This window comes from Liolophura sinensis, chromosome 11, assembly GCF_032854445.1.
Source record: "Liolophura sinensis isolate JHLJ2023 chromosome 11, CUHK_Ljap_v2, whole genome shotgun sequence".
NCBI lineage: Eukaryota > Metazoa > Mollusca > Polyplacophora > Chitonida > Chitonidae > Liolophura > Liolophura sinensis.
The window spans coordinates 18392199-18412176 of NC_088305.1; the positions used below are offsets into that span (position 1 = coordinate 18392199).

The 19978-nt window shown below is 38.6% G+C and overlaps 1 long non-coding RNA gene across 1 annotated transcript; it reads right to left on the minus strand.

Moving 5' to 3' along the window:
• Window positions 1–479: 479 nt before the first annotated feature.
• Window positions 480–1590, minus strand: LOC135477486 (uncharacterized). The gene is made up of 3 exons (XR_010445204.1): window positions 1236–1590; window positions 839–1003; window positions 480–517 (listed from the first exon to the last, which is right to left on the minus strand). It is a non-coding gene; the product is annotated as an uncharacterized LOC135477486 (long non-coding RNA).
• Window positions 1591–19978: the final 18388 nt, after the last annotated feature.

Here is a 19978-nt window from a genome sequence, read left to right on the forward strand (position 1 = left end):
AGTTTACCTGCAACGAGAAAATTGAATTCATAAAACCAAATTTTCAGTATTAAATAAACAGTCCGTTACACCTCACCCACTTAGGCCTCGTCACATACTTGTCAGTGAACAACATTCCTAATGATTTCATGACTATTATCAGGCTTTCAAATCAGATAAAAAAATTCACCCAAAATTCATTATTGTATGTAAGTTGTACGCGTGCAGTTTTCAATTAATTACTATACACTCTGCATAAAAAAAAATTTGTGCAATAAATGGTAGATATGTAAAACTGATAGACGCTGTTGTGTATTCCCAGCTGTTTAGCTGGGGGTTTTTAAAATGACAGCGTAAAGTCGCAGAATAATGTACAAACAACTTGGGGAAAACATACGCATTGAAAAGCGCAAAAATTAGTTTCAAGCTAAACCTACCTCATTCAGGGCAAAACTCTCCGCGATGCCGATCAGCTTGTCAACTTTGTTCAACAGGGAGCCCAGTCGCTCATACTCTTGAGTAAGCGATGACCCGCACACTGGAAAGTAAATAGATATATTATAATGTGTTGCAATAGTGCTTTCTAGTTAAAAAAATCGTTTTGCCTCAAGAAATATAGAACTTGAAAATGTATGGGCACCCATGAAAATAGGCTTAAATATATATGCACGCATTGTCCTTGGGATATACAAAGCGATCAAAACCATCATGTAAGGTAGATTTGTCTTTGAAACGTATGATTAATATTCATTTCCTGTGTTAACTTATTAACGTAAAGATCTACAATAATTTCTAAACCATACGACTTCCTCAGTGCATGGAACAGCCTACAGTCAATGCATGGTATGTTCTTCCTTACCTCCAGTGACTATCTCAAAGACATTTGAAGGAGCCTCGCTCGTTCCGAACACGTCACATTTTTTGCACCAGCCTTGGTAAAACAAGCAGGCATTTTGAAGCTGATCCAACTGATCGCACGTGGGCTGATTTGCCAGACTTCTCCGGCGTCGGAGACGAATTCCACCTTTACAAAGAAAGATGGAAAATATTACCAAGTCTGAGTTTTTGCGTGTACATCTCGGTGATAAATAGAACAGATCTTTACAGCTATATTTAGTCTGTCATTCGATAAATCAGTGATATGCTTTTTTGATTTATAATGTTATCATTCTGATATCAAAGGCTGTATAACTATCCTTGTTTCATCCCTATTCATTTATACGGAAGCTTGATTTCAAACTACAGAAATGACTTACCAAAGAAGTCCTTGACCTTGTCCACAACGTCCTTCGCCCCACCGGCGATGTCTTGGGCCGTATCTTTCACCCCGGACGCCACATCTTTGGCCACATTCTCCACCACGGTTTTCACGTTCTCGGCGGCTTCTTTGACACCGGCCGCCACTGTCTGCAAGGCTTTCTCAGCACCATTCGCAACATTTTCCGCCACGGTTTTTACAGAGTCGGCTGTTTGTTTCAACTTATCGCCGACTTTCTGGAGCTCGTCTTTCACCAGGTTAACACCCTGACCAATCACCTTCCGCACACCTTCCACAACCTTAGCACCGTCTTTGATGACCGCCGAAACGGTTTTGATCACTTTTTCCACGATTTGCTTGATTTCCGTTTCTATATTCTTCAGCGCGTTCTTGGCGCGGGACACAGTCTCCTTTACTAGACACAGAGCAGGGGACACAGTACACTGAGAGACGGGCTGTAATGTTACTGTCTGACACTTGAGGGTGTCCAATCTGGAAAACATATAGACAATCATATGTACTAATTTAAACACTACAATGACATTGTCAGCCATATTGTGTAAAATAAATGTTATTTAGATTTGTACCGCTAACAGTTTACGTATTTAAATAATTCAGACAAAGTACCTCACAGCCTCAGATTCTTGTAAAACCTTGTTCCAGTAAGCTTGTAATGAATCTGCATTCTAATCATAGCTTCTAAACCATTTTCTAAGTTAGCACGCCATAGTTCAATGGACTAAAGCCGAGTATTATTTATTCATCAAATTCACAAATCACTAAAGTTTATGCAGTATTTAAGTTCTTCCCGATCCTTTCATTAACACAGTCTTCGGTTGACTGGGGACGCTTACGGAACAGATTTAAATAATGTGTAGACCAGAAGGAAGGTAGAACTGACCTTTGTTGACATGATGAGTCTATGCACTGACCACACTCGCTCTGGCGTGTCAGGATGGACCGGAAGCACGTGTCGATGGCCGGCTGGATTTGGTTAATGGAGCTGTTGACGACTTGTAGTTCTGCCACTACAGACTTTGCAAGTTCTTCTGTGACTTTCTTTCCCAAATCTACGAGGAGAATAAGAGACGCAATTCAGTACCATTCTTTCATTAAGCGTCGGCCATTTTGATCAGTATTCAAAGCCGCTAACTAGAATTTTCACTTCTACGGCAGCAGTCAAGTGTATACAAAGGCCGTGAGAAATGATTCCACTTGGGCAGGATTTTTCATATCTCCTGGTTTACAGCTGGTTTTGAACATGTGGAATGAAAGTTTAAGTCATAGCGGAGACTTTGTCTCCCAAGCCAGCCAGGACCAATCATATTTATGGAAGTATCGCAAATTATTTGGTATACTTCATTTAAGACAAAGATGAAACAGGAACCTACCTATCTCATTACAAGAATTCAATAATCTTTAATACCGTAAAAATTTTGAGCAATCTTTCCTTTATTGACTTTATAAAATGTTGTGTTTTAGGTCAAAAAAATTAGTTTTGTATTCTGTTGCTTTGCTTTATTGTAACAAAATTGACATTCTCCAGAGCCAGTCGTGAACAAGATAAAGTCGAAAAGTAACATTTTCGCGACTAGATACTTACCGACTATTGAGGACGGGCCCAGCGGAACATATTGACTGTTCACACAAAGACAGGACAACAACAACACCACCAGGCTGGAGAAGGTGAACAGAGTAGGCTGAGGCATTTTGAACAGTTTGTACGTGAGCTAAACTGTAAATGCCCTTTTACTTGACCGGGCATCTTTTATAAGCCAAGAATCGTGCAGAATCCAGCTTCAGATCCGTTTTCTCGTCACGATAACAATCGCAACTGTGTTGTAACCGGATCTGACAACACATCAAACCGTGACGTACATTTGACCTACTAAACTGTTGTTTTCGACACGCTTTATTGCTCCCGAGGGGGTTGTCAGGGCTCAATTAAAGTGAATGTATAATTAAAAGCGTGTACAAGAAACAAACTTAGGGCACTGTGAATGTATTGAGAACCACAATATTCTGGTATTATAATATTTTTTTCCTTTTAAAAATGACATTAAATATTTTTGAAGAATTAAACGTGTATGTTTCATTTTTAGAATTCATTTAATTCGAAGATTTGCTCATTATGCTATTATATTTTTCTAAACGAATCAATTTGCCTGTTGTGCCAAATATCGAAGTCATCCTTCGGAAAGTTTTGCTTATCTCCTGATTGTTTAGTAATCTTAACGATTTTTCTTTCTTTGTATGGTAATTCATGACGAAGCTGAGGAATTGACAGAAACAATACAAAGAACAGCACGGAAAAGTTATTATTTTCAAAAAAAGACGATAACAGATATTAAACAATAAATTATGGAAAAATCGTATACCGTTATGAACAAGTGCCAGGTGGTATCATTTACCCTTAAAGATGTTCGGATGGCACAAATGCTGATTTCTTTGTGGGGTGAGGCTAGAAAATGACAATCAGATAACTGCACTGCCTCAGTGTATAAGGTGGATGTCAAAGTATATTGACGTATATCAAACATGAAAAACCTGTTGACTGTCACGCGTGTCCCACAGGTTTAGAAGTTTCTACCTCGTCAAGATTCGTCTTGATTCTATCAAGATGATTCCTCTCGTGGGAAGGCTTCTCAGCAGGTTTCAGATGGTCGTGTGTTTCCCTCGGACTTTTTTCGGTTTCCTTCCACCATAACGCTGGCCGCCGTCGTATAGGTCAAATAAACACCAATCAGTCAATCAATCAGTTAATCATATCTCTCAAGAGGACTAGAATCATTCGTAGACATTATATCGAACAGTTAGGACATCTCAGGCCATGATTTTTAAAAATGATAAAACACATTCAAAGAAGCAATTTCTCATCCCACTGAAAACAGCATTGACTGAAGAAGAACATTTTCCGTAAATTCATAAAGTTATTACTTCGTTCAACTTACTATTGAAAAAGAGTATGTTGTGCAATTTCGATTTGGACAGCGTTTAGTTAATCCATGTTGGTGGCTTATTTGGAGTATGATAAACAAAACCAGAAAACGTTAAGACAAAATTCCAATATGTCACCACTACTTTAAAATTAATAAATCTTCTGTTTTTAGGTCTGGAAGCAACCTGCGAATGGTTTTGTGTTTCGCCGGACTCGCTTTCCCCGACCATAAAGCTGGCCGTCAGTTCTAGGCCGCCGTCGCATAAATGAAATATTCTTGGATACGGCGTACACCACCAATCAAATAATGGAACAAATTTTCTGTCTTTTTTTTTCTTAGATTTGCATTGTTTAAACATTTTTAAGAAAGTTAAGAAATTGTTCAAAAGGCTTAAAATAAAAATTAAATACTAAATCATCTGCACATAATTGCCACAGTATATTACCACGTGAAGCCCCTCTTTCCGCTTTCCTTCCATCATAATGCTAGTCAACGTCGTAGTGTAAAAATGTTGCTATCAACAAATGAACTGCACTGACTCTCTACACATTAAAACCAAAGCTTTATATTTGATTATAAATCCAACGAAAGAAATTCTCCCCTTAAACGGAGAAAATCCTGAAAGTTTAAGTCTATGTCATAAATAAATAACACGTGCATTTATGTTTATATCAAAGCAATGACTTCACGGAACGATCGTTGAAAAATTTCTTTACAATTTGCAGCTACATATGCCGCAAGTCTGATCATATAATTATTAATTAATTAATCATAGCTGGAATAAATGTATAGTCACAGGCAGTATTAAGTGCTATACGATCATCAACAGGTATATTTTGTTGATGGCTGTGTTTTTTTTGTTTATGGTTGTGTTTTGGGGTTTTTTTTCGTTGACGATTGTGGTTTTTGGTCGATGGTTGTGGTTTTTTGTTGATGGTTTACAGCCATTGATGACAAATAACATATAATTTGAACTGGAAAACAATATAGACGATGACATTTTTGTACTAATGTACCTGGTGATCCCAACATGGTTGTTCAAACCGTGGGAAATCCAGGTGTTTTCTCTCTCAAGCATGCCTTAAACAATTACTGTGCGTTTTTGTGACTTTACAAGAGCTGTTGCACTCAGTAGAACCAGAATCCAACAAAGTTTTATGTCACAGATTTTGAAACCTTCATGTACATCTACATAGAAACGAACGCAGTATAAATTCAGCGGTAAGAGAAATTTCGAACAAAGGAATAAAAATGGTGTAAAATAACGCTTTTTGACAAAAGCAAATAACTATAAGGCTCATCACGTTTTAAGTGCAGAAAGATGAACTAAACGTTCGAGAAAAGACGACAGAAAACTATTCTTAAAACTACCATCAACGGATTTTTTTTCTTCTTTAGATAATTAAAAAAAGTGTTAACTGCTTATGTATGTACTCTAAGATTGAAGGCAATTGTGTGCGTTATGTGATAAGTACTGTAGTAGATTTAAAGTAATATCCTTAAACAGTGGCTAACGTTTAGAGTACATGTACGTCATTTGACCCACACATAAAAATGGCAGGGGAATTAGTACGTGTGTACTCATCCATTAAGCTGTCACGAGAAACAAACTGCCTATAGGGAGTTATAATGTGACGTATCCTTGTATTGTATTGATATGCAAATGAGGTCAAGCACGACCGCTTGGGACAGCGTCTTTCATTCACGATTTTCTACCCCCTCTGGCAAACTTTGTTGATGATCTCTTTAACCTTACAAATCAACACCGCGTCTACAAACTCCAATACCCACATAATATACACACTCAGGTTTTAAGACAGAAATCACTATCAACACCTTTACATCTACAAACTGAGGTACCGGTACTTTAAACGGTAGTTCATTGGTGCGAACTATTTGCTATCACCATTTACACTGAAACTGGAACCCTGGGGTGTATTTGAATCCCATGCACCCGTGAAAACGAGGTTTCAAATGCAAAAGTGTAACACAAGATCACTGTTCAAAAACAAGATTTTCACTCCCCATTTTTTCAGCGTTACAATGGCGTGCAACAGGATCGATATTGGCATAAAGGGCCCTGTGTTTTAACTTGCACTTACGCATACGTATCAGCTGACAGGAGAATACTTGCACTCGGGTTACACACTTACAAGGATTCGAATACAGAACGGGATGTTACAAAACTACTGGACAGTGACCCGATGTAAACGTTTCAAGTCTCTAACATATTCCTATCCTCTCACGCATTATGCGTTGGAAGCTCTGCCAGCCACCTGCGGATGGTCGTGGGTTTCCCCGGGCTCTGTCCGGTTTCTTCCCACCGGTATGCTGGCCGTCGTCGTATAAGTGAAATATTCTTAAGTACGGTGTCAAACACCATTCAAATGAAACAAATCTTACGCATTATTGTTAGACAGGTAAACAGGTCGCTCGTCAAGCTCTAGTTAATCTCGAGACGTGAAAAAACAACAAAGACGTGATACGCTTAAGGCAATGTTCTATTTAACACAGCCGGAACTGATTAGTTTCACGTCATCTGACGTTGTTCTTGGATAGTATATAAAGAAGGACCTTTTACAGAAGGAACAGAAACTACAAGGAGAGACTCCTACAAGAAACCGAGATTCCCCAGAAGCTGATCTGACCAGGATGATGTCATCTCCACTGACCACCGCGATACTGGGCCTGCTGTTTTGCTGTTTGGGTGTCAACAGCTTTTATCAACCAATAACCTCTACACAGTTTGATGGTAAGCTAAATGACTTTTAATAAATTCGTTGCCATTGTTCATTTTTAATCTTCTCATCAATGTCCCTAAATACATTTGCTTGCATACGCTGATGTATATGCTTAGTGCGAGCTAAATATGCGAAACTTTGTCCCCCAATCGGCATGAAATCGTGTTTCTTTTCTTCAGTAGGCCCCTTATGTCATTCACAATTATTCGAACCAAGGCAGTCTTTACTACACAAAACCATTCAGTCCATTATATCGTGTGCTACAGTGCACATTTTCTGTCATTCTCACCTCAGGACCGTCTTCGGGAAAAAGACGAAAATCAATTTCTCGCCAAATTTGTCTCATCTGACTCATTTTTAATTTAAGTGACTAAGAAAAATATTTCATCCACAGCTCTCAGCTCAGCGGTGTCCAGTCACCTGGGTTCATTGTTAGAGATTGATCTGGAGGCCATGAACGACACCATCAACAGACTGAGTCCAGCAGTGTCCAGCTGTCTCAGCTCCATCGAGACCGAACAGGCAGCCTGTGTCCAGTGTGTCAACACATCCTGTCAAGCAAGGTGAGAATATCAACATGTGTATAAAAATGTCTCAAACAAATAAGATCGACACTGTCATCCCGCGATCTCTTTGCTCTCTTCCCAAATGTTTTTTAAGCCCAATTCCTACGGATTTCTCCAGAAAGTCGTGATGGATTTTTCTTTTCTTAATCACAAAAGATATCCGCGTGTATTAATAGTTATCTGGATATTGATGATCGTTGTACAAATTCTATTTTACTCTTTTCTCCCTGTCTAGAGTGGACGCTCTTCAATGTACAACATACCACCCCACGCCCTCTTACTCCAGCTGTAGTGTCAAGGCCGTCTGTGACATCAAAGGCGTTCTGCAGAAAGCGGAAGTAGCTGTTGTGGTGATTGGTGATGCCATCAAGAAGATCGCAGAGAATGTCGTTGGTGCCATCAAGAAGGTGGCAGAAAATGCCATTAGTAAAATTGGTGACGGATTCAAGGATGCTGGAGACGCTATAAAGAATGTAGCCAACAATGTCGCATCAGGTGTGGAACAAACAGCCAACAAAGTCGCAGCGGGTGTGGAAAATGTGGCCAAGGAAGTTGGGAATGCAGTTGTTAAAGGCGCAGAAGCTGTTGGCAACGTTGTGAAAGACGGCGTGAACAAAGTCAAGGACTTCTTCAGTAAGTCATCTGAACTTTTAGATTTCCAGGAACATAGTTAAAGTATAAGGAAATGTTGGCATTAAATGCAGCTGTTTGATGAAAAACATACCCTTCTCTTCAGCAGTAACTCTTCTTCATCAATAAAATTAAGAGTGATATATTTCTGACATTGCAAGTGTGTACATAAATATTATTTCTGTCTTCTAGATGGCCTTGGTCGCAAAAAGAGGCAAGCCCAAACTGAGCCCGTGTGTGAGAACTTTGTCCAGGACGAAGGTGCGTGTCTCTTCTACAAGAGCCAGTGTCAGAGCTGTAGCTATTTCGAATCTGGGACCACAGAGCTGACAGCCGATGACTTAATCAGGGGAGGTAAGTATAAAACAACTTGTTTCGCAATCTCTAAACATATTGTGCAATGTATTTAATGCAACATGTTTCAAAAAATGTCTTCCTTTTTTATGATAATTAGAAGGAATGACAAAGAAAATGTATGCAAACCCGTTTATAGTCATTATTATCCAATGAGTGCAACAGTTATCCAGCTATTCCATTGAAATTTTCCCTTTGTTCACAGTGTGTGGTCAATCTGAGCTGAACAACTATCTGACCATGTCAGCCGCCATTTCACGTATAGATCAGCTGATTGAGGTGGCCCAGAATTTCACGCTTTTGTCGGTAAGTCTGAGATAAACAATATTGAGCATATCGGCTTTATTACAATAAAAATAGCTTTTCATCGAAAAATATTTGCACTGAGAATTTTTATCATCAAAAGGAGAAAATATGCATTTTATGCCAATGATTTTATTGGCATATTAAAAAACACTTGGGGGTAAGAGCTTAGATAACTTAGAACTGAGCCCGATATTTTTGTACTCGTAAAGTCTAATCAATATGTATTAAATATTCTGAAATGTTTGTAAAGTACTTTGAAAACTGTATTTATTTTTTATTTTTTGTTCAGACTAAATTCAACCCCACTGTGTGGCAGGACAACGGCTATGCTGACGTGTTGTTTGAGTACGGAATGATCATCGCCAATATCTCTCTGGCCGCCAGTAAGCCCATTAATCCTTACGTACCAGACGTGGCCGCACCAGTCATCGCCCAAGACGTATTCAACAACGAGCTCCCAACAGCAGCCTGATCACGTGACTGATTATTTGTGGTACAGAGTTCAGCTCAAAACCATCAATACGAGAACACGTGTATTACCTTGATCTCAGAAACACAACAATATGATATGATGTATGGATTTAGCTATGTGAATGTTTCAAGTTTGTCCCTGTACAACTCACAGGCTAAGGATCATGTGGCCAGTAAAATCACTAATAGACAATATATTGAAATGTCAGTCTGTCCTTATTGTATAAACAAGATATAGACTAGTAGTTTTTGTTTTGATTAAAGCTAAGATTAAATTAAGAGTTAAGAGTCAATTTGTGCATGTCGCAGATTGGCCTATTATTTGCATAAAAAAATGTTGATGTATATCTTATTTTGCACTCCCTACCTATGCGAAAGTAACATAGTGGTCCATTATTTGCATGGACATAGGGCCTATTTGTTGTAAGATCTATACTCTGATCTAGAAACGATATGTGTACGTTATATTTTTGCCTATGTCTGTGCAGTAATGTATGTTCAAGTGTGATCCGATATGTGCCAAACACGGTATATGTGTAAGTTACTGACTGATGTATTATTAGCATGGTACAGGTAATATGTGTTGAGATGCATTACCTCATGTGACAAAACCAGATATTTGTAAGTTACAGACTTGCCTATTATCTGTGCAGTAATATATGTTAAGACGTTCTCTGCTGTGTGCCAAAACAGTTAGGACTAATTTACAACTTTGTCCGTCATTTGTATGTGATGTATGTTATAAGCCAAACGGGAAAGATTCTACCTATGGAAGGAGACGGGTAAATATAGAAATGGAAACTTTGATTGGATAAAATAATATTCTTTCAATTTATAACTATCTAGTTTTATTAAGTGTCTCACATTGATGTCTTATATGATTTTCTCATATTAGACTGACCAGCAACTTGCAGAGGGTCGTGGGTTTCCTCCGGGCTCTGTCCGGTTTCCTCCCACCGCAATGCTGGCCGCCGTTGTGTAAATTAGATATCCTAATCAAAATGATTTGTCCACTAACATACAGTTTATTCGTAAGATGTGTTTACGTTCTACGTATACTTAACACGGTATGTTTTTTTTACTTAAAGCTACCGATTTAAATATTATATGTGTAATCATATGTGCTAAGGTGCTATTTGATTTTGTTATACTGGTTGATAGGCTATACTATACTCGATTATTTTGTTATGTTGCCATGGAGACACGTGTTTAAGCACTGCATACTGTATGAATTGACCGATTGTTATCACAATATTGGTATGTTTGCAGATCATTGCATTTGTAATATTCAAACAGTTCAAAATCTGAGCTCATTTGAAATTAACAATCTGTTATTTGATGTTATTTTTTAAATGACGCTGATCTACATTTATTTTCTAACTGAATACCGAAATAAATATCGCACGTTGATCGTGACTCAATATATTAATTTGCGAATTAGTTTTATATCCACTTTAAGTTAAATTTATTTTTAGTGAATGAAATTATAAATTTGGCATTTTCCAAGCCCTGAAAAGGGATGATGCCTTCATTTCTTTGTTTATTTATTTATTTATTTGTATATTTGATTGTTTGGTTATCGCCATACTCAGGAATGTTTCACTTAAATAACATGGCAGTCAGTTTTATGGATGAAGGGAACCACGGTGTCCCATCATTTTTCTTGAAATACATACATAAAAAGTTACTCTCCTGCGCTCTCTTAAAGATATGACCTAACATTTCGCCCAAGAAAGTGCAGGTTCAGCAGCAAATAAAAATCATAAAATATTACCTGTGGTGCTAAAACCTAAATATCTCCACTAGAAAATCATCCTACACCCCCCCCCCCACTCCCAAATAAACCTGAAAACCAATTTCTAAGATCAACAAAACTCTTAGAATTAAGCAAAATGTACAACATAGCCATTGGCGCAGTTTTTATACTTCATTTACTGTACGTTTGGTTAATGTAATACTCTAGACGCCTATTTAACAGTAATCTGATCAAATGCAGACTAAGGGCATCAATTCAATTCACCTAAGCGGCACGATGCAAAAATGTTAACGGGTTGGTTATTGTCATCGTCAATGTACACAAGCTGGGTTTGAACCTGTGCCTCACGTCTCCTTCTGGTTACAGGACAACAACCTTTAACCATTCGGCCAAGACCCGCTACCTCTGATAACTGAGGTTACCGTGCTGCGCAGCACGATGACCCATCAGCCTTTCATCTATGCGGTCGCCGTGAGTTCAAGTCCAGTTCATGCTGGAGTTGTCGCTTCCTCTTCGGTCTGTCGAATGTCTGCCAGCAGCCTCCGGATAGGCGTGGGTTTCCCCTCGCAGATACCCGACATTCCTGTCCAATCTCTCAATGGTGAAGAATCGTTTAAAAAAATTCTGACTCTCCATCCAGTTTCTCACTGCTAACTCGAATGTATTGGGTTGGTGTTTGAGTTCCAACAGACAGAAATATACGCCTCCAACAATACAACCATCGCAGGTAACAAATCTAGCCTCGACGAGTTACCATTTATTAATTTTATTTATTTATAAACACTGGTGTTTTACGCAGTTACACAGTACAAATATTTGACTTAGTCAACACTCACTAAGCCACACGAGCAGCTAGATCCGAACAAGCTTAAAGTATACGATGAATGGTGATTTCTCTTCAGCACCACAGAAAATAGCTCACAGATCTTCAGATAAAACTCATTAACTCGTTTATTTATTGATTTGATTCATGTTTTACGCCGTATTCAAGAATATTTCACTTATCCCTGCTACGTGTTTATTTATTTCCTCATTTATTTATTTACTTGTCGTCGGTCCTTAGATTCATTGTAAACAATGCGGACAATGTAAACCCGAACAAGAAAACGACAAAGTGAGGCAGAAGAAGACTTGTGCTTCACCTGTGTCTGTTATCCATAACACACAAGTCCCCGACATCGGAAAAAGACAAAGTTATCGACAGATTTTGTTCAAGCCAGCAAGCTCACTATTTTATTTGTTTTTTCATTCATTTTTTTTAAACTTACACAAACCAGCGCCATATTCACACAAAGCACACGAGGATTACAAGGTTTGTCTTACACATGTGCTTGTATAATTTATTTATTTGTTGATTTATTTATTTATTTGTTGATTTATTTATTTTTTGATTATTTATTCATTTGTTGATTTATTTATTAATTTGATTTTTATTTATTCGATCGGTGTTTACGCCGTACTCAAGAATTTGTCACTAATACGACGTCCGCCATCATTGTAGTGGGAGGAAATCGGTTAGAGCCTGGGAGAAGCCCACGACCATCCTCAGTTTGCTGCCAGACCTTCCCACGTACTACTTGTGCAATAATTATAAAGAGCTTACCATCAGTAGATCAAGAAGGACTTCTTTAATTACATTACTAACTAAACAATTTCTGCGTCAAGGCAGACATTCGTATACCAGTCGTCAACCAAAATGGACGTCCCCGAGTCAGTAATCGTATTGGGGAGGCCCTAAAACTTAATTGGGGGTGGTAAGCCTCAGGCAACTGTCCTCAAGCAATTGCAAGAGATATCTCAACAATAAAAAAAATTTAAAAGCTAAATCAAATAAATTTTTCTTCTTCTGTCTTTTACGCATTCTCATGTAAATTAATGCCACAGCTTTTACAAAAGATTTATTTCTGTATTTATAATGACCAGAAAGAAGAAAAACTAAGTGTGTGCAAATCCTATTTTCATATACCATACTTCAATAGCCACAACAGTTATCTACCACTGTTATTGAAATGTTCACTCTGTTCACAGGTTGTGGTCAGTCTGAGCTGAACAACTATCTGACCATGTCAGCCGCCATTTCACGTATAGATCAGCTGATTGAGGTGACCCAGAACTTCACGCTTTTGTCGGTAAGTATGAGATAAACAATATTAAACAGATACGTTTTATTACTATAAAATAGCATAAATGTCTTTTAATGGCAAAATATAAAGAGAAAAAGTTGATTATAATCCCATGGATAATGTAGCAAATCATTGAGGCAAGCAAAGTATCCAGATCACAAGTTAAGCCGTCAACTTGTAAAACGATATCTAAAGTCAGATTCCCAGAGAATAGTTGCATTATTAAAATTTGAGTGAATGAATGATTATGGCTTAACGCCATAATAAAATGTGAATGGTAAACTCTGATATCATTAAGTTAAACGGAAGATTGTTACGTGGAAGTAGCCAGTCGCTTCCAGATATGTCGACAAGCGAAGGGCACTTTTGGAACAGGATATATACCTAAATAATATTGAAAGTCTCTATTCTTTGATAATTTCAAATACTGTGAAAATATGATTAAAACTGTAAGCTGTTATTTTTTTCCAGAACAAATTCAATTTGGCTGTGTCCAATGATAACGGCTATGCAGAAGTGTTGTTTGAGTACGGAATGGTCATCGCCAATATCTCTCTGGCCGCCAGTAAGTCTATTAATCCTAATGTATCAGACGTCGCCGGACCGGTCATCGCCCAAGACGTGTTCAACAACGAGTTACCGACAGCCGCTCAAATATAATACCTTATAATATAATCCTACACGTTGTGATAACTACTAAACTCAACCTGTGGCAATCTCACTGATGTCCTATTTTAAGTCAAAATAATTGCTACAGCAAGAGATGAAATCTTCTATATATCGTCCATTTAGGCGATCGAAACTGATTTGCTTCGCCAGAAGAAACTGAGTTGCTTGACGAGAAGAAACTGATTTGCATGACCAAAAGAAACCAAGTCAATTTTTTTCTAGCTCAAAGACGAGTCCTTTAGGAAAATGCTAGGCCTAGATATACTGGCTGGACATGATGGACTTCACAACCTTAGTCGCGATGTACACAAATATTCATCTCTATTGCACGCCTCACATTAGCCTCCGTGAGTCCAATTTGCCATGAAAACAAGTTTTCCTACATTTTTAACATGCCTCAACAGCGTCTGCGCTGACTGATCTCATTTTATTGACAGCGAGTTTTGCAACTGTTCCAGCGTCAAGCATCTTTCATCATAGTGAGCCTTTAGGGTTTTCCACGAGAACAGCGAGTTTGAAACTGTTCCAACATCACACATGTTTCAACATCGTGAGCCCATAGTGTTTTCCACAAGAACAGCGAGTGTGAAACTGTTCAATCATCAAACATGTTTCAACATCGTGAGCCTATAGGGTTTTCCACGAGAACAGCGAGTTTGAAACTGTTTCAATATCAAACATGTTTCAACATCGTGAGCTTTTAGGGTTTTCTGCGAGAACAGCGAGTTTGAAACTGTTCCATCATCAAACATGTTTCAACATCGTGAGCCCATAGTGTTTTCCACAAGAACAGCGAGTGTGAAACTGTTCCAGCATCACACATGTTTCAACATCGTGAGCTTTTAGGGTTTTCCACGAGAACAGCGAGTTTGAAACTGTTCCAACATCACACATGTTTCAACATCGTGAGCCTATAGTGTTTTCCACGAGAGCAGCGAGTTTGAAACTGTTCCATCATCAAACATGTTTCAAAATCGTGAGCCTATAGGGTTTTCCACGAGAACAGCGAGTTTAAAACTGTTCCAACATCAAATATGTTTCATCACAGTGAGCCTTTAGGGTTTTCCACAAGAACAGCGAGTTTGAAACTGTTCCAACATCAAACATGTTTCAACACCATGAGTCTATAGGGGTTCTCCACGAGAGCAGCGAGTTTGAAACTGTGCCAACATCCAGACTGTTTCAGAATCATGTGGGTTTTCCACGAAAATTTGTACCTTTTATCCGTTTCCGTATACTCATAAGCAAAGAGTTATCCCTAAGTAATTGTTTTAATCATAATACCATAGTTAATGTCTTCGACTGGAACTGTCTTGAATTTACAACTTCCCCATATAACTGTTTTTTGTGCAAAATTTCCTCACCTTGGGCAGCGTATTTACATGTTTTTTATGTATCGCAATAGCATAATATCGTCATACCATATGCTTTTATGCCTACTCTCAAAAAAATAATCGATAAATTTAACACAAAGCTTGTTGTTTGGGTGATGCTAGAATGTATAAATGTTAAATATAGCACACTCATTCTATTAATTCAACACAAAGATGGTGATAGACTAACAGGATATCAAGTTGAATATGACAAAATATGACATAATAACTGAATACATTCTAGCATCACACTGACAACAGACTTTAGGTTAAAATTAACAGATTATTTTTTTTTTTGAGTATACGTTCACATGTTGTCAGAATGGGAGATATCGTTTGTTTGTCAACTTATCATTTGCTTGAAAGATGTGCCAAATGTTATCCCATTTGTTAATACTAGGAACAAATTATTCTTACATTATTCAATATTCATTTGGGATGGCGTGTTCCAATTAAGAAATATTGCTTGATCTCATCAACAATAAGTTTTAACTTTTTATTGCTTGACTTTATTGCTACGGTTCGTTAACTGTTTGTACCAAGTGATATAGTAAGCGTTGATATCATGGTCAATAACATGGTCAATAATTTTTTTCTTGATCATACATCGTAAACCTTCTCGATATTGTTTCTTCCTTTCTTTGGAGCCAATTAAACAAAACCCTCTCAGACTGAAGTCAGAATTTAAAACTTGGTCACCTTAATACTGAAAGTTGAATATAGTGATCATAATATCGTGATAATGTCTACTCTCAGAAAAATAATCTGATAAATTTAACAGAAAGCTTGTTGTTTGTGTGATGCTAGAATGTATAAATGTTAAATATTATTATATTATTATATCGTGATCACATTAATACTGAAAGTTGAATGCTTGGCATGTTTGTTTTAAACGATGTTCACCTTAATGAAGTGGTCACAATATTAAGCGTATATGTTATCAAGAATATGTAAGGGTCCGACCCTTGAGGCACGAGGTAAGGGGACGAGGACGGTCCCGTTCTCGTGCCGCAGGCTGCGACCTGTAGGAAAACTTACGCGATGTAGGCTTACGCGTTGTATGGAATCCGGAGCGCATCCCACTTACAGGAACTGACCTGTTTCATTTGGAGAATCTTGCAGGGGTTACCAATAAAAAGTATCTATGTTCAGAACCCTTAAATATCTTCAGAGTAGACAATACGTAGAACTTATGTATAAATATCCCATTGACAAAGATCATCAATGGGATATGCAGACATAGTTAGGGACAATATCACTGAAGCTCAGATAAATAACACAGAAAATATTCGAAAGCATGCACTATCTGTAGTGCAATAAAATCCCGTATTTATTTCTTTATTTGATTTGTGTTTTGCGCCGCACTTAAGAATATTTCACTTGGACGACGGTGACCAGTACTGTGGTCCCTCGCGCGGCTAGAGAAGAAGTCAGCATGATCCCGTGGTCTGGTCATATATACCAAAGACTTTCAAAATGGTACTTGTTGCTGCCTCATTTGGAGCTCAGCACTGATTAGTTAGAGCGTGGAAACACGACTGGTTGGTCCGGTGTCAGTATGATGTGAATGGGTGGGGTATCGTATCTGGTGTCTTCGGCACAATACTTTAGTGCCGGTATAACTTTGGCGGCATAGACTCGCCGTGTCACAAGAGCACACAATATACGTACTCACATCTCATGACTCCTCGTCGTCATATGACTGAATAACTGTTGAGTACGAATAAAGGAATGAATGAATTTTTGGGGTTTTACGTCGTACTTGTTGAGTGCGACGTAAAATCCCAACAATACATGTACATACACCATCGAGGATACAGCTCTCAGTGTGTAAATTAAACACATACAGTTCGGCTACATTGTTAAATGTACAGAATGAAATTGGTCACTAATTTCACCATTAACCTAATGGGAACGATTATACAGTGACCATTCTTGACGGAAAAAATTTCACCCCAGACGTGGATTGAATGACCTATGAACGGATTTTGGCACTGAACTTATCTATAATTTATCAACTTGAGGCCCATATTGGAATTGTTATGGCATACACATGCGTGAAAATGCATACTCTTTTCAACGGTTTTTGTCTAATTTTTTAAATTGTAATTTTTTTGAATTTTCTTCTCCTTTACTTGATATCGGTTCTATACATGGAATTTCACCCATATCTATCTCATCACCTATGAACAATATCTTGCATGTGGACATTTAACGATACACAGGGTTCTGTTGTTCCATGTTTGCTTTTTCCTGGTAAGACACAAATCAACTGTTTTTCACTTCTCACAATCTTTATGCTTTAATAATGATTATTATTGAGTTGAAATAAAAATTCTTACCAATATGGCCTTCCCTTGGTAGAAAACTGAAACATAGATATCATCTTCCATTTGTAGTTCATCTGTTTTTATTATCCCTTAAGAAGCTAAGTGATAAGCACCTTGGGGGAAATCTTTCTTAGCGAACACACCTCAACCTATAAACCGAAAGTAATATAACGAAAAATAAGCATCTTGGAACTGCCTGTGGATTTACTTTTTTAGAAAATTCCACAGGAATTTCATTCCATGTAGGTATACATGGCGGTAGATATTTTTAGATGATCACTGTAGTATTTGTCAATATGTTCTAAGGGCTTTGACTTGATATAAACTGGAATATCAAATTTAGAAATACATGTGGAGTGCGGTGTGTATCAGTGGAGTAACCAAAAACCACGGCGGTTGTTGTTGTTGGGTGATTTCTGGCGGCTTTGGTAGGAAAATGTCGTAGCAGTGTGTGAATATGGTGTCCTATTGGAGCATATTTTATATCGGCTGGCCCTTAGATTTCTATGTACATGTATATCCTGTGTGGGAAAGGTGACATGTGCTCAGACACTGCATGGCTTCCTGGATCGGCTTAGCGCCCCTATTCGGCCGCCCCAACCCACACTCCTTACTTCAACTGCCACTCTTTTCGGTCTGTTCCCACCTCTCCCCACCCCCCTCCCAACCCCCGCAGAGTTCTTTTTAGCAGTGATCATCACTGATGTCACTGCTGCAAGCTACTTATTTTCCGCACTGAACACTTGGACCCTGAGGCAATTGAAACTCAACTTCGAAGCCATTCATCGCCACCCCCCCCCCCCTCCTCCACCCCCATCCCCACAAAAACAAACAAAGGCTGGGACAAATTGAGTACTGCATGTGATATCTTATTACACGTTCTAAACTCCACATTAAGAAATAAAACAAGAGCGTGTCTAGAATAATGAACTATACGCTATATGCTTATTGTGCAACCGTTAACATACAATGCCAAATTCATTAATTACGACCGGTCCCGATAGCACAATTGGTAGAGCGTACGCTTCGGGATAGGGACAATCCTGGGTCGAATGACACCTTGTAAAGACCTTGCAAAAGGAAGTTGTAACTCCCTAGCTTGGCGTTCAGCATAAAGGGGATAGTACAACGACTGGTTGACCCGTATCAGTATAATGGCTTAAATAACATAAATAATAGCAGAATAATGAGGGCAGTTTACTTGCCTTCGGTAAGGCGTATCAGTGAAGCAGCACTAGGTAAAAGAGCGGTGGAAATCCGTCCTGCAACAAGGAGGCACATTACATGCACTCTAATGATTCTTTCGTCGTCATTTGACTGAAAAATTGTCAACTACGACGTTAAACCCCAACCACTCACTCACTCACTCAAATTCATTACGCTAAAGCGTTTCGTGTATCCTATCACAAACTTGAGCTTATCTCCCAGTACGATGGCTGATTTTTTTGTACTGTTATATCTCATTTGCACATCCTTAACTGCACATTACGAAATAAAACTAAAGCGATTCGCGCATCCTTAAAACACCCAACGATCTAATGATCTGATTTATCAGGTAGAAGAACACACTATGTTTCAAACTGAAGCCAGGCAACGTTATTTTAGCTGCAGGATACCAACTTTGGCAGACATGTTCATTTTATTCGTATTTAAAACTGGCAAGAGAGGTTCGTGTGGTCGTCGCACAGCAATGGAGAGGTTGACTTGGTGAGCTACACGAGTCTGTTGCCTGCAATACATTTACACAATGGCCACCTGAGTAAGGTAGTATGTGACTAAAGGACAACTTTAATTCACAGGTAATTCGATCTGATCGGCTCTATGTTGGGCTCTCAGACATGACTTCGCGCATGCGTCCTCCGACTCTCTTTTGTAATTTCAAATCACTTTCACGCCACCAGGAACACTGGGGATCGTGCTGTTTTAAGCAATACACGAGTAGTGTAACTCCAAAGAAAGACTTCGTTGTGACACAGTATTTCAGCATTTTATTTAGCCGCAATCAGGAGAGTGCTCACGTGCTGTTTTTATTGCACATATGCTCTTGGACGACGATTAGATAACGCTGGCCTGTCATATCTTCATGGCTGTAGAGTGCAGAGTTATTTGAACGGCTAACTGTCGTAGATGTACGTATGGATTCAGTTTTTAGCAAAAGCCCTGCAATCACTTCGAGTTTAAATGCCATGTCGGCAAGTTGAACTTGAATGAGGGATATCTTACGAGTCTACACGGCCTTTGAACCGTTCAGGTAAGTGTGGTAACAAGATTGTTGTGGGAGGTGGGTGGATGGGGGTGGGGGGAGTTGTATGTCATATTTATATTGACTTGTTAGACACTTTATTGGTGAGTCAATTTCCAGGCAGATAGTTCATCGCCCGAACCCCAAATATAAGACGGGTCCAAAGTTGGGGGTCACGTGACCACCCTTTCGTGTCTAAAACAAAATGGCCGCCCAGTTGTACAGAAGAAAAGGTCACTTT